This window comes from Dendronephthya gigantea, unplaced genomic scaffold (assembly GCF_004324835.1).
Source record: "Dendronephthya gigantea isolate DGI-Jeju-01 unplaced genomic scaffold, DenGig_1.0 000265F, whole genome shotgun sequence".
Lineage (NCBI taxonomy): Eukaryota > Metazoa > Cnidaria > Anthozoa > Malacalcyonacea > Nephtheidae > Dendronephthya > Dendronephthya gigantea.
In genome coordinates this window covers 21102-33003 of record NW_021163275.1, presented here as the reverse complement: position 1 = coordinate 33003, position 11902 = coordinate 21102, and the positions used below count along the sequence as shown (strand labels likewise).

At 34.9% G+C, this 11902-nt stretch overlaps 1 protein-coding gene across 1 annotated transcript in view; it reads right to left on the bottom strand.

Moving 5' to 3' along the window:
- Positions 1–11902, bottom strand: part of LOC114541096 — a 39719-nt gene that overhangs the window by 14649 nt on the left and 13168 nt on the right. The window lies entirely within an intron of this gene.

Genomic DNA, 11902 nt, shown 5'->3' with positions numbered 1-11902 from the left:
TTGTCTACTTGGCTTGAGAATATATAATTAGGTTCTGAGCACTTCTTCTCTTTACTGTTGAAATACATTTCTCAGACAACCCTGGTAAACAGAAACTGAAACTTACCAAAAATAAAACGTTTATTCTCTCCGTCTACACAGCTTGCGGTCGTTTTTATGTATCCATCAGGGTCTGCACACCTGGCTGCAGAATTATAAAGTCCATGTAAACCTCCCCAAGAGGTTTGTTTTATAACCCGGTGGTCAGCACAGGAAGCTATTTCTATAGCTCCTGGGGTATTAGGAACGTAGACGTAAAACATTTCATCAATCCTGAGCTTTTTATATATAGCAAGACATCCTTGTCTTTTCAAATTAAACATGGCGCCATTATCACGAAACCGAAACTGAGCAGCTGGATCCAGACAGTTGTTGGAGAGTTCAAGAAAAGACAGGCTGCCCCAGGTTGAGCCTTCTGACTGTATTCGTGCTGTGTCATAGATAAACTTTCCTGTTTTCACATGTTTCACAAAGAAACCAGCAACACCTGAAGAATTTAAGATTCACGAGACTGATTGATTTTCTTGCGATGTTATTACCAAATATTAGAGAGTTTAAAAATCAAGTTTTACGTCAACTGGCAAACAGGAGGCAAATGTAATAAAAAAGCAAATGGACTCGGCACGGACTCGGTAATTTAAACGACGGGGATTTTTATAGTTAAATAGTAGGATTCATAGGGGCATATTTTTATAACCTAACTCAGTTGTATCCAGCGGTAAAAAATGTTAATTCATCACATAAAAAAGTTATTACAATGTGTTTATTCATTGCCATCGTTTGATGTAGTTTTAAAACGAGAATGGGAGTTGATGAAAGTTAATGCAAGTTACAAGACATGTTTACCTTCGCCGTCAACAACGTCCGTAATTGTCAGTAATCGTCAGTACTCTTTAACTTAGGACTTTCGCAATTTTGGTAGTGAGCGACCCAACGCAAGCGAGACTTGCAACTCACATCAACTCGCATTAATCATGACAGTGAACAAATCATTGTGAATTATAGACGTAGAATTTCAATTTTGAATGCATGGTGTAATATTTTAATTGCTAGGCTACTTACTATGAAGATACAAGAGACTGACAATAAACCCTGATAATTTCCACTCGTAGCACTTGGAAAACATCTTTTTAAAAAGTCGATTCATCGACAAGTATCTGCAGTAAAGATGTAAGTTTAAACGAAGGCGGAAGAAGAACTAAATCGTTGATGTTGCGAAGATAAATATTCATAAAACTCAGTGTGAAGTCTGAATGTTGCTTTCATGATCCCAAACAAACAAAACGTCTGACATTCTTTTAGCGAATTGTGTTTTGTTCTTGTTAAATTACTGTAAATAATAGCATCAGTCATAAATCTATCATCTTTCTCAAAAGCTATGTAAATGACATGGTCATCGACACCAAATTTGTTGTCGATGAATTGATTTTTAAAATTAGATAAGCAACAGTTACTTATGGTCTGTGGCCCGAGTTATTTATTGGTCTTCAAGTATGCTTGGTTTAGCACTGTCTATATTCTTTATTTTCTATGATATTTTTCCCATTTCATGCTAATATGTCGTGGTCTTAAGGTAATATAGGTCTATAACGACTTTCATCAATTTATATTTATTCAAACCTTGGAATCTCGTGTTGTTTTGTGTATTAAATGCTCACTGATCATATGTATTTAATATTCATAATTGCCTGATACATGCATGTCAACATTATTCTCTATTGGCACTTTCTATCAACCAATGGTGATAAAACGATAAGGTCGAAATATGAGCTCAAACCAACAGGTGGTCTTAACCAGATTATAGATAACACCTGGACGTTTTTATTTCATTATGGAAATGTTAATCTTAAGTTTATTGTAAATGTTCCGTGCAAAAGCCTCTTTATAATCCAGTTTCCTTCTGGTTTTCGTATTCTTGAGATCTTTTATTCAGATGACTATAAACATGATCATTTTCGTCCTTTCCAGGTCTTTTAAGAGCTGTATACGTCGACTGTTCATTCTCCACTTGTTCATAATTGTCAACGTCATTTTTGTTAGGATTTTCATAAATATCTTTGGAACTGTCTTTGGTCTTCCTCTCCAAATTTCCCGTAGTGCTTGACGATTTGAGACGATGAACTCGGTGAAACAAATAAACGATAATAATGAGTGAAATGACCAGAAGAATTATTAATACTATAATTCCCACGAGATGATTTCCGCGATCTTCGCACTCTTCTTGAGCTAATGAAAGGAAGAGGGAAAATCAGAAAGATGCAACCCAGAATACAACAGATTTTTACACTCTCTTTAGGAATCATTTCAAGACCCTGAAATCCTCTGTCGTAGAACTGCATGTAACCGATGCAAAAAGCTCTGGAAACTACACAAGTTATTTTCTCTCCCTAATTTAGTTTGTAAATTACCTGTAAGTTTCACAACTGAAATTGTATGAGCAGTTTTTGTAAATCGATCTTGAATATTACAAATATATTTTCCAAAACTTGTTTCGTCTTTTATTGTTACAACCAGAACAGAACTGCGATAAGGGGTATTCTTTTCTATAAAACTCTCCAGAGCCTTTCCATCTTTTTCCCAACTTAAAGTAATTGGTGCTTCACCTTGAGTAGAACACAACAGGTTGACAAGATCACCTTCCTTTGCCATTACGTCACCACTGGACATGTTGGTTAACACACGAGGGACACCACCTGAGGAACAGAAACACAGCTATACATTCCAAATTAAGTATTGACCTGAGCAGGTTGGCGGCATCTAGAATTAGATCTATAATAAACGTAAATTTACCATGTTTTTTCCCGCTCAATAATTTTATCTTCCGTTATAATTTATATGCAATACCTGAGTTTATGCTAAGGGTTGTCGATGCAGGACTCCAATCAGTGGAGTAAAATTCGCCCTTAAATGAAATATTTAGGAAAGACAGATATAGAGTGGACGAAAAATCATTATATAGGATATTAGGATATTAGATATAAGGGTATGAGGATATAAGATATTGAGATATGTTAGTGAAAATGCAGAAGGATCACTTAGTGTTATTGAATATATTTGTCTATCCTAATGTATCATCATTATTAGCAATACCTTGTCATCAAGAAAGATCCTTTGAAAAATACTGTAACTAGCTCCAGACTCCAGTGGTCCATTATAATAATCATTTGTTGTTGACCTTCGTCTTCGTGTTGTTTGAGAACTTGTATTTCCACCATCACCAAGTATAAACATGTTTTTATCTCTGGTTGTTATGACGGCGGCAATATAAGGTTTTGGTTCAGCTGACGTTTTAGCTTCTTTGTATGTCACCAAATCATTGTAACTGCTGGATGATGGAAGATTGTCATTGTTTTTTCGTTTCAAAGCCACGACGTAAAAATATCTAAAACATATTTTGTTTGCCAGTAAGAGATAAAGTCTGCAGTTGGTCATCCAAATAATTTCTTCCATGCAATTATCTGAAATATTGCTTTAGGAACGCCGGTTTTGAACTTACGTAAAATTTTCTGAAGGAATTTGTAACGAGAAAGTTAATGTAGTTTCTGTTTTCTTTGTGGCCATCTTTGTTCCTTCTGTAAAATAAATAACATCAATGATATGAACCTGAATGTCGGTATTTAGTTCGTGATGTTAGCTCTCTCTTAAGGTGATGAGATCTGACAACGAATCTGTGAAATATAGGCCCTATACCTCCATTTGTAAATATTCCCTGATTTTTACTGTAGTTTCCTCGACCAACTTTAGTACTTGCAAGAACACGAACAAAATATTTGGTTGATGCGTTCAAATTGTCGATGACTAACATCATCTTCTCTGTAGTATGTTCTTTAAAGCAAGGTTTAGTTTCTTCATGTGAGATACACACAGTATAATTGACGATCACGCCATTTCTTTTCTCTTCTTCAGGAGGATCCCACGTGACTGATAATGAGGATGAACTTTCTGCAGTGACTTTGAGGTTCAGTGGAGGACCTTCTGGAGCTGGAAATTTAATTGTAAGTTGTTTCTTTGGGTTCATTTTAGAAAGTGTTTGTATTATATGATTACTTAACTCAATTACCCATGAAGCCGATGCTTCGAAACCGCGTTAAGAAATTATCCATGATTCTTACCATCGTCTTGTGTTGAAAATATAATTGTTTTCGCTGAACTAAAACCATCCTTGTTTCCAGCAGCTACAGATATTTCATAACTTGTGTATGGAGTGAGCTTATCTATTTTATATTTATTTATTTTTCCCGTGGTCATATTCTGAATAAGCGAGTCGTTTTTCTTTATTTTAATCCAAAATCTTGATACGTTGGTAAATCCTTGATTCTCAGGATCAATCCACGACATTTCAACACTTTGTGACTTGATGTTAAAGACGGTGATGTTTCTTGGTTGGTCTGGATATAAAGCTTTTAAGAATAAAAATAAAATGAGATAAATATCCTTTCCAAATTATTATTGCCAACTCTTTTTATTAAAGCCTCGATGGGATATAAAGTAATGTATAACTTACTGTCACCACAAGTTTCAATTCTCATACAAGGTTGAACTTCATGTGACAATGGAATAAATCGTAAAGCTCTTGTTGTTATGTAATTTAAATTTCTTATGGCTGCGTCATTAGCATTTTTGTTGCCTTGAAATATCTATTAAAAAATGTAAAATTAAGTAAATATTTCGTTTATTGTTAATTATACCGTTCTTGAAATATTTAATGATAATAAACCGTCTAAATAATGTTTTGCTTGTTTGCTATGAGAGATTTAGTTGTTAAAACAAAAAATATGTCTCTAATCACCTTTTAGCTAGAGGCTTTTGTATTTTAAGGTAGCTAGTCTAGTGAAAGCATCAAACTGGAACAAAAACATTACCGTCCCGTTTTGTACTCGTCTCCAGTTTACCAGGTCAACAGTGTAATTAAGGTTAAATGATGTCACCCATTTAGAGCCAGTGCTATCGCCAAATGTCGCTATAGCATATAACACATAAAGTCTTCCTAAGTCCACTTGAAGATAATGTTTACCATCTGAGACAGAAGCACACCAAGAACTACCACTAGATATTCTTGCATCAGAAGCTCTTTGACCTTCTGAAGAAACAGATGCAGTGAATGACGAATCTGGAAATCTTTCTTTGTCTTCTAACAAAGGATTGTTGCAAATATGACCTGAAATAAAGAATGTTAGTCCAAATTTGTTCACGTAACCTGCACCAGCATATCCAGAATGTATACTTACATTTGATGTAAGAGAGCTGTGAACAGCTTTTTTGAGAATTTGTAAGTGAACATTGAGACAAGTGATGCTCTTCGCCATCACAGTCAATGCTTCCAGAAAATTCTTCTTTCGTGCTAGACATAGCAGTCTTACTAACAAGAGAGGACGCTCGTGTATAACCCAGTTGACGACAAATAACATCCTTGGCGTTGTTCTTTAAACTCTGCCAACAAACAGTCTTGGTTCCATTATAATTCACATCTATTTGTATAAAACCCTCGTTTGGTAGAGATGAGTCTGACAGATGCACGTTATCCACTGCAAAAACAACAATAGTAAATGTTTACGTATTTTAAGAATAATTCTTCTCGGGTATTCTTAGCTACTAATAAATAAACATCTGATTTTCTTGAGCGTAATTAAGTACCAACTTATTAAATTTGCTATTCCGCAATTCTTACGTCATATCCAGAACAAAAGCTACATATTATCTTTATATTTACAATGGTTGAGGACCTATGGTGAATTCATTTGGGCCAATAACAAATAACGCTCAGTTATATCTTTTAGTATAAATCAGAAACAATTATAACGCTTAATTGCATGCACTGACATTTAATTTAAATAGCTAGAAAATATCCCACGCAGACGCAGGTTTAACATACCACATAATGAGTATTGTTTTGATGTATCAATACATTGATATTCAAAGTAAAGATATTTTTTCAATCCAGAACACAGATAATCAGAGAACAAGGTTTCATTCACAGTTATTTTACACTCATGTTGACCATCACATTGTTGCTTAACAAGACATGTTACATCAACTGTACAACTATAATCATCACTCAAACCACATGTCTTTGAGTCAGACAATCCACGGTAAGACGCAGTCTTGACCACCATGAACTGATCTTTAGGACAAGCGACATTCTCTGTCGTATTTCCATAACATGTCACTGAACCTTGATAAGAATAACACGAAATGTTAATCGCGATCGAAACTTAAAAAGATGAAGTGAGTTTGTCCACTTGGTTTGAGAATATATAATTAGGTTCTGAGCCCTTCTTCTCTTTACTGTTGAAATACATTTCTCAGACAACCCCTATCAGGCAGAGAGATCGTACCAGCAGAAAAGAAACTTACCAAAATTAAAACGTTTATTTTCAACGTATAAACAGCTTGGGTTCGTTTTTATGTATCTATCAGGGTCTGCACACCTGGCTGCAGAATTAAAAAATCCACGTAAACCTCCCGAAGAGGTTTGTTTTATAACCCGGTGGTCAGCACAGGCAGATGTTTCTTTAACTTTTAGGGTAGCAGGAACGTAGACGTAAAACATTTCATCTAAACTCTTCTTATCAAATATAGCAAGACATCCTTGTCTTTTCAAATTCAACATGGCGCCATTATCACGAAACCGAAACTGAGCAGCTGGATCTAGACAGTTATTGGAGAGTTCAAGAAAAGATACGTTGCCCCAGAGCCAGCTTTGTGACTGTATTCGTGCTGTGTCATAGATACACATTCCTGTCTTGACATGTTTCACAAAGAAACCAGCAACACCTGAAGATTCACGAGATTGATTGATTTTCTTGCGATGTTATTACCAAATATTAGAGAGTTTAAAAATCAAGTTTTACGTCAACTGGCAAACAGGAGGCTAATGTAATAAAAAGAGCAAATGGACTCGGCACAGACTCGGTATTTTAAAACTTCAGGAACACTCTTGATAGACAGGGATTTTTCATAGTTGAAAGTTAATGCAAGTTACAAGACATGTTTACCTCCGCCTGTCCGCCGTCAACAACGTCAGTAATCGTCAATACTCTTTAACTTTAGACTTTCGCAATTTTGGTAATGAGCGGTCTAACGCAAGCGAGACTTGCAACTCACATCAACTCGCATTAATCATGACACAGGGAACAAATCATTGTGAATTAGACAGAATTTCAAAGCATGGTGAAATATTTTAATAGCTAGCCTACTTACTATGAAAATACAGAAGAATGACAATGAACCCTGATAATTTCCACTCATAACACTTGGAAAACATATTTTCTTTTTAAAAAGTCGATTCATCGACAAGTATCTGCAGTAAAGATGTAAGTTTAAACAAAGCCGGAAGACGAAATAAATCGTTGATGCTGCCAAGATAAATATTCATAAAACTCAGTGTGAAGTCTGAATGTTGCTTTCATGATCGCAAACAAACAAAACGTCTGACATTCTTTTAGTTTTACAGTTTTAGCAAATTGCGTTTTGTTCTTGTTAAATTACTGTATATAATGGCATCAATCATAAATCTATCATCTTTCTCAAAAGCTATGTAAAATTGTAAATGACATGGTCATGTTATATTACGAGAAATGATTCTCTCTAGACCTTATTTATTTTCGATGAGTCTATTTTTAAAATTAAATAAGCAACAGTTACTTATGGTCTGTGGCCTTATTTATTTGTTTTCCGGTATACTTAGTTTAGCACTGTCGATATGATTTATTCTCCATGTTATATCTTTCCCCATTTCTTGCATATATGTCGTACGTCATTTGGTTATATAGGTCTTAGCATTTCTCAATGACTTTCACCAATTTATAATTATTCAAACCTCGAAATCTTGTTGTGTAATCTATTAAATGCTCACTGATCATATGTATTTAATATTCATAATTGCCTGTAGGCACTTTCCATCAACCAATGGCGATAAAAGGTTCAGGTCGAAATATTACCTTAAACCAACAGGTGGTCTTTAACCAGATTATAGATAACACCTGAACATCCTCATTTCATTATTGAAATTTTAATCTAAAGTTTATTGTAAATGTTCCGTGCAGAAGCCTCTTTATAATCCAGTTTCCTTCTGGTTTTCGTATTCTTGCTGTTTTTGATTCAGATGACTATAAACATGATCATATTCGTCCTTTCCAGGTCTTTTAAGAGCTGTATACGTCGACTGTTCATTCTCCACTTGTTCATAATTGTCAACGCCATCTTTGTTAGGATTTTCATAAATATCTTTGGAACTGTCTTTGGTCTTCCTCTCCAAATTTCCCGTAGTGCTTGACGATTTTAGACGATGAACTCGGTGAAACAATAAATAAGTGATAATAATAAGTAAAATGACCAGAATAATTATTAATACTATAATTCCCACGAGATGATTTCCGCAATCTTCGCCCTCTCCTTGACCTCCTGAAAGGAAGAGGAAAAATTAGAAAGATGCAACCCAGAATACAACAGATTTTTACACTCTCTTTAGGACTCATTTCAAGACCTTGAAATCCTCTGTTGTAGAACTGTAACCGATGCAAAAAGCTCTAGAAACTACACAAGTTATTTCTTCTCCCTAATTTAGTTTGTAAATTACCTGTGAGTTTCACAACTGAAATTGTATGAGCAGTTTTTGTAAATCGATCTTGAATATTGCAAATGTATTTTCCAAAACTTTTTTCGCCTTTCATTGTTACAACCAGAACAGAACTGCGATAAGGGGTATTCTTTTCTATAAAACTCTCCAAAGCCTTTCCATCTTTTTCCCAGCTGAAAGTAATCGGTGGTTCACCTTGAGCAGAACACAACAAGTTGACAAGATCACCTTCCTTTGCCATTACGTCACCACTGGACATGTTGGTTAACACACGAGGGGCACCATCTGACGAACAGAAACATGCAGTTATACATTCCAAGTTAACTGATGAGCAGGTTGGGGGCATGTAGAATTAAATCTATAATAAACGTTAACATACCATGTTTTTTCCGCTCAAAAAATAAGGTGTTATAATTTATATGCAATACCTGAGTTTATGCTAAGGGTTGTCGACGGAGGACTCCAATCAGTGGAGTAAAATTCACCCTTAAACGAAATATTTAGGACAGACAGATAAAATTATAGAGTGGACGAAAAATAGGTTTACGGATATTAGGATATGAGATATAAGGGTATGAGGATATAAGATATTGAGATATGTTAGTGAAAATGCAAAAGGATCACTTATTGTTATTGAATATATTTGTTTATTTTAATGTATAATCATAACTAGCAATACCTTGTCATCAAGAAAGATCCTTTGAAAAATACTGTAACTTGCTCCAGACTCCAGTGGTCCATTATAATAATCAATTGTTGTTGATCTTCGTCTTCGTGTTGTTGGAGAACTTGTATTTCCACCATCACCAAGTATAAACATGTTTTCATCTCTGGTTGTTATGAGGGCGGCAATATAAGGTTTTGGTTCAGCTGACGTTTTAGCTTCTTTGTATGTCACGAGATCATTGTAACTGCTGGATGGTCGAAGACTGTCGCTGCTTTTTCTTAATTTCAAAGCCACGACGTAAAAATACCTAAAACATATTTTGTTTGTTCAGTAAGAGACAAAGTCTGCAGTTGGTCATCCAATTTATTTCTTCCATGCAATGCAATTATCTGTAATATGGCTTTACAAACGTTTGAACTTACGTAAAATTTTCTGGAGGGATTTGTAACGAGAAAGTTAATGTAGTTTCTGTTTTCTTTGTGGCCATCTTTGTTCCATCTGCGGGAAAATATGTAAAATTGTTGGTGATCTGAGATGAAATTTTTGACTGTACGAATTTTATTTTGTGAAACGTCGGATCTTACCTCCATTTGTAAATATTCCTTGACTTTTACTGTAGTTTCCTGGACCAACTTTAGTACTTGCAAGAACACGAACATAATATTTGGTTGATGCATTCAAACTGTCGATGACTAACATCATCTTCTCTGTAGTATGTTCTTTAAAGGAAGGTTTAGTTTCTTCATGTGAGATACACACAGTATAATTGACGATCACGCCATTTCTTTTCTCTTCTTCAGGAGGATCCCACGTGACTGATAATGAGGATGAACTTTCTGCAGTGACTTTGACGTTCAGTGGAGGACCATCTGGAGCTAAATAGACAAATGTAAGTTGTTTCCTAAACCTTTCTTCAGTTAAAGGTGTGTGTGCAATTAACAAACTAGTTAAGATTTGTCTCGTCCAAGGTTGCGGCATTCCTTTATTAGCGTTGTGAAAATGAAAATGGTAATCATGGAAATTCGGCTGAATTATTTCTCTCAGAATCATTAAGAAAAGTTTAATGATATCTATACTATGAGTACCTTTTTATGAACTTATGAAAAATTGTTTGCAAAAAAATAAAATCCGCGAAATGGAAGATATTCTCACAGTGCGTCAAAGATATTTTTGTCCATGCATCATTCTTACCGTCCTGACGTGTGGAGAACGTAATCTCAATCTCTTTACTAAAACCATCGTTATTTCCAGCAGCTAAATATATTTTATAGTTTGTGAATGGAGTGAGCTTATCTATTTTATATTTCATTGTATTTTCTGTGGTGATATTCAACACGAGAGTGCTATCATCCTTCTTCAATTTGATCCAATATCGTGAGACAACAGTAAATCCTTCATTCTCAGGATCTTGCCACGATATTTCAGCACTTCGTGACTTTATGTTCACGAAGGTAATGTTTCTAGGTTGGTCTGGATATAAGGCTGTTAGGAATAAAAATAAAATGAGACAAATATCCTTTCTGCCAACTCTTTATTGAAGCCTCGGTGGGATATAAAGTAATGTATAACTTACTGCGACCACAAATCTCAATTCTCATACAAGGTTGAGTTGCAGTTGATAATGGCATAAACCGTAAAGTTCTTGTTGTTATGTCATTTAAACTTCTTATGGCTGCGTCATTGAAAGCATTCTTGTTGCCTTGAAATATCTATGAAAAAGTGTTTCAAAAACTAATTAATAATTCATGTGGTGGCTTTATTGGATGAGACATATCATTTGTCACGTTCATTAGTATTCTTTATGTAATGTTTCATCCTAGTTAGCATTTTATACATAAAGCAAATTTACTGGTCGGCAACATGATCAAAGGAATATGATAAAACGCTTCTTCTCGTGTTTTGAATACAACAAATTAAAAAATGTATTTTTGCGAAAAGTTAACATTAATTTTAAATGATTTAATTATATTGTTCTTGAAATATCTAAAGCTAATGCATAATAACGTGAACCCGTCTAAAAATGTTTTGCTATAAAAGATTTAGTTCTTGAAACAAGAAATATTTCAGTGGAGTTTGCCGTTTTTATCCTGTGCTTTTATAAGCTCCAATCAACTACGCGATATTTATTTTCTTGTTAAAAACATCAAACTAGAACAAAAACATTACCGTCCCGTTTTGTACTCGTCTCCAGTTTATCAGGTCAACAGTATAATGAAGGTTAAATGATGTCAACCATTTAGAGCCAGTGGTATCGCCAAATGTCGCTATAGCATATAACACATAAAGTCTTCCCAGGTCCACTTGAAGATAATGTTTATCATCTGAGACAGAAGCACACCAAGAACTACCACTAGATATTCTTGCATCAGAAGCTCTGTGATCTTCTGAAGAAACTGAGGCAGTGAATGACGAATCTGGAAATCTTTCTTTGTCTTCTAACAAAGGATTGTCGCAAATATGACCTGAAATAAAGAATGTTATTCTAAATTTGTTCACGTAACCTGCACCAGCATATCCAGAATTTACTTACATTTTATGTAAGAGAGCTGTGAACAAATTTGTTGAGAAGTTGTAAGTGAACATTGAGACAAGTGATGCTCTTTGCCATCACAGTCAAT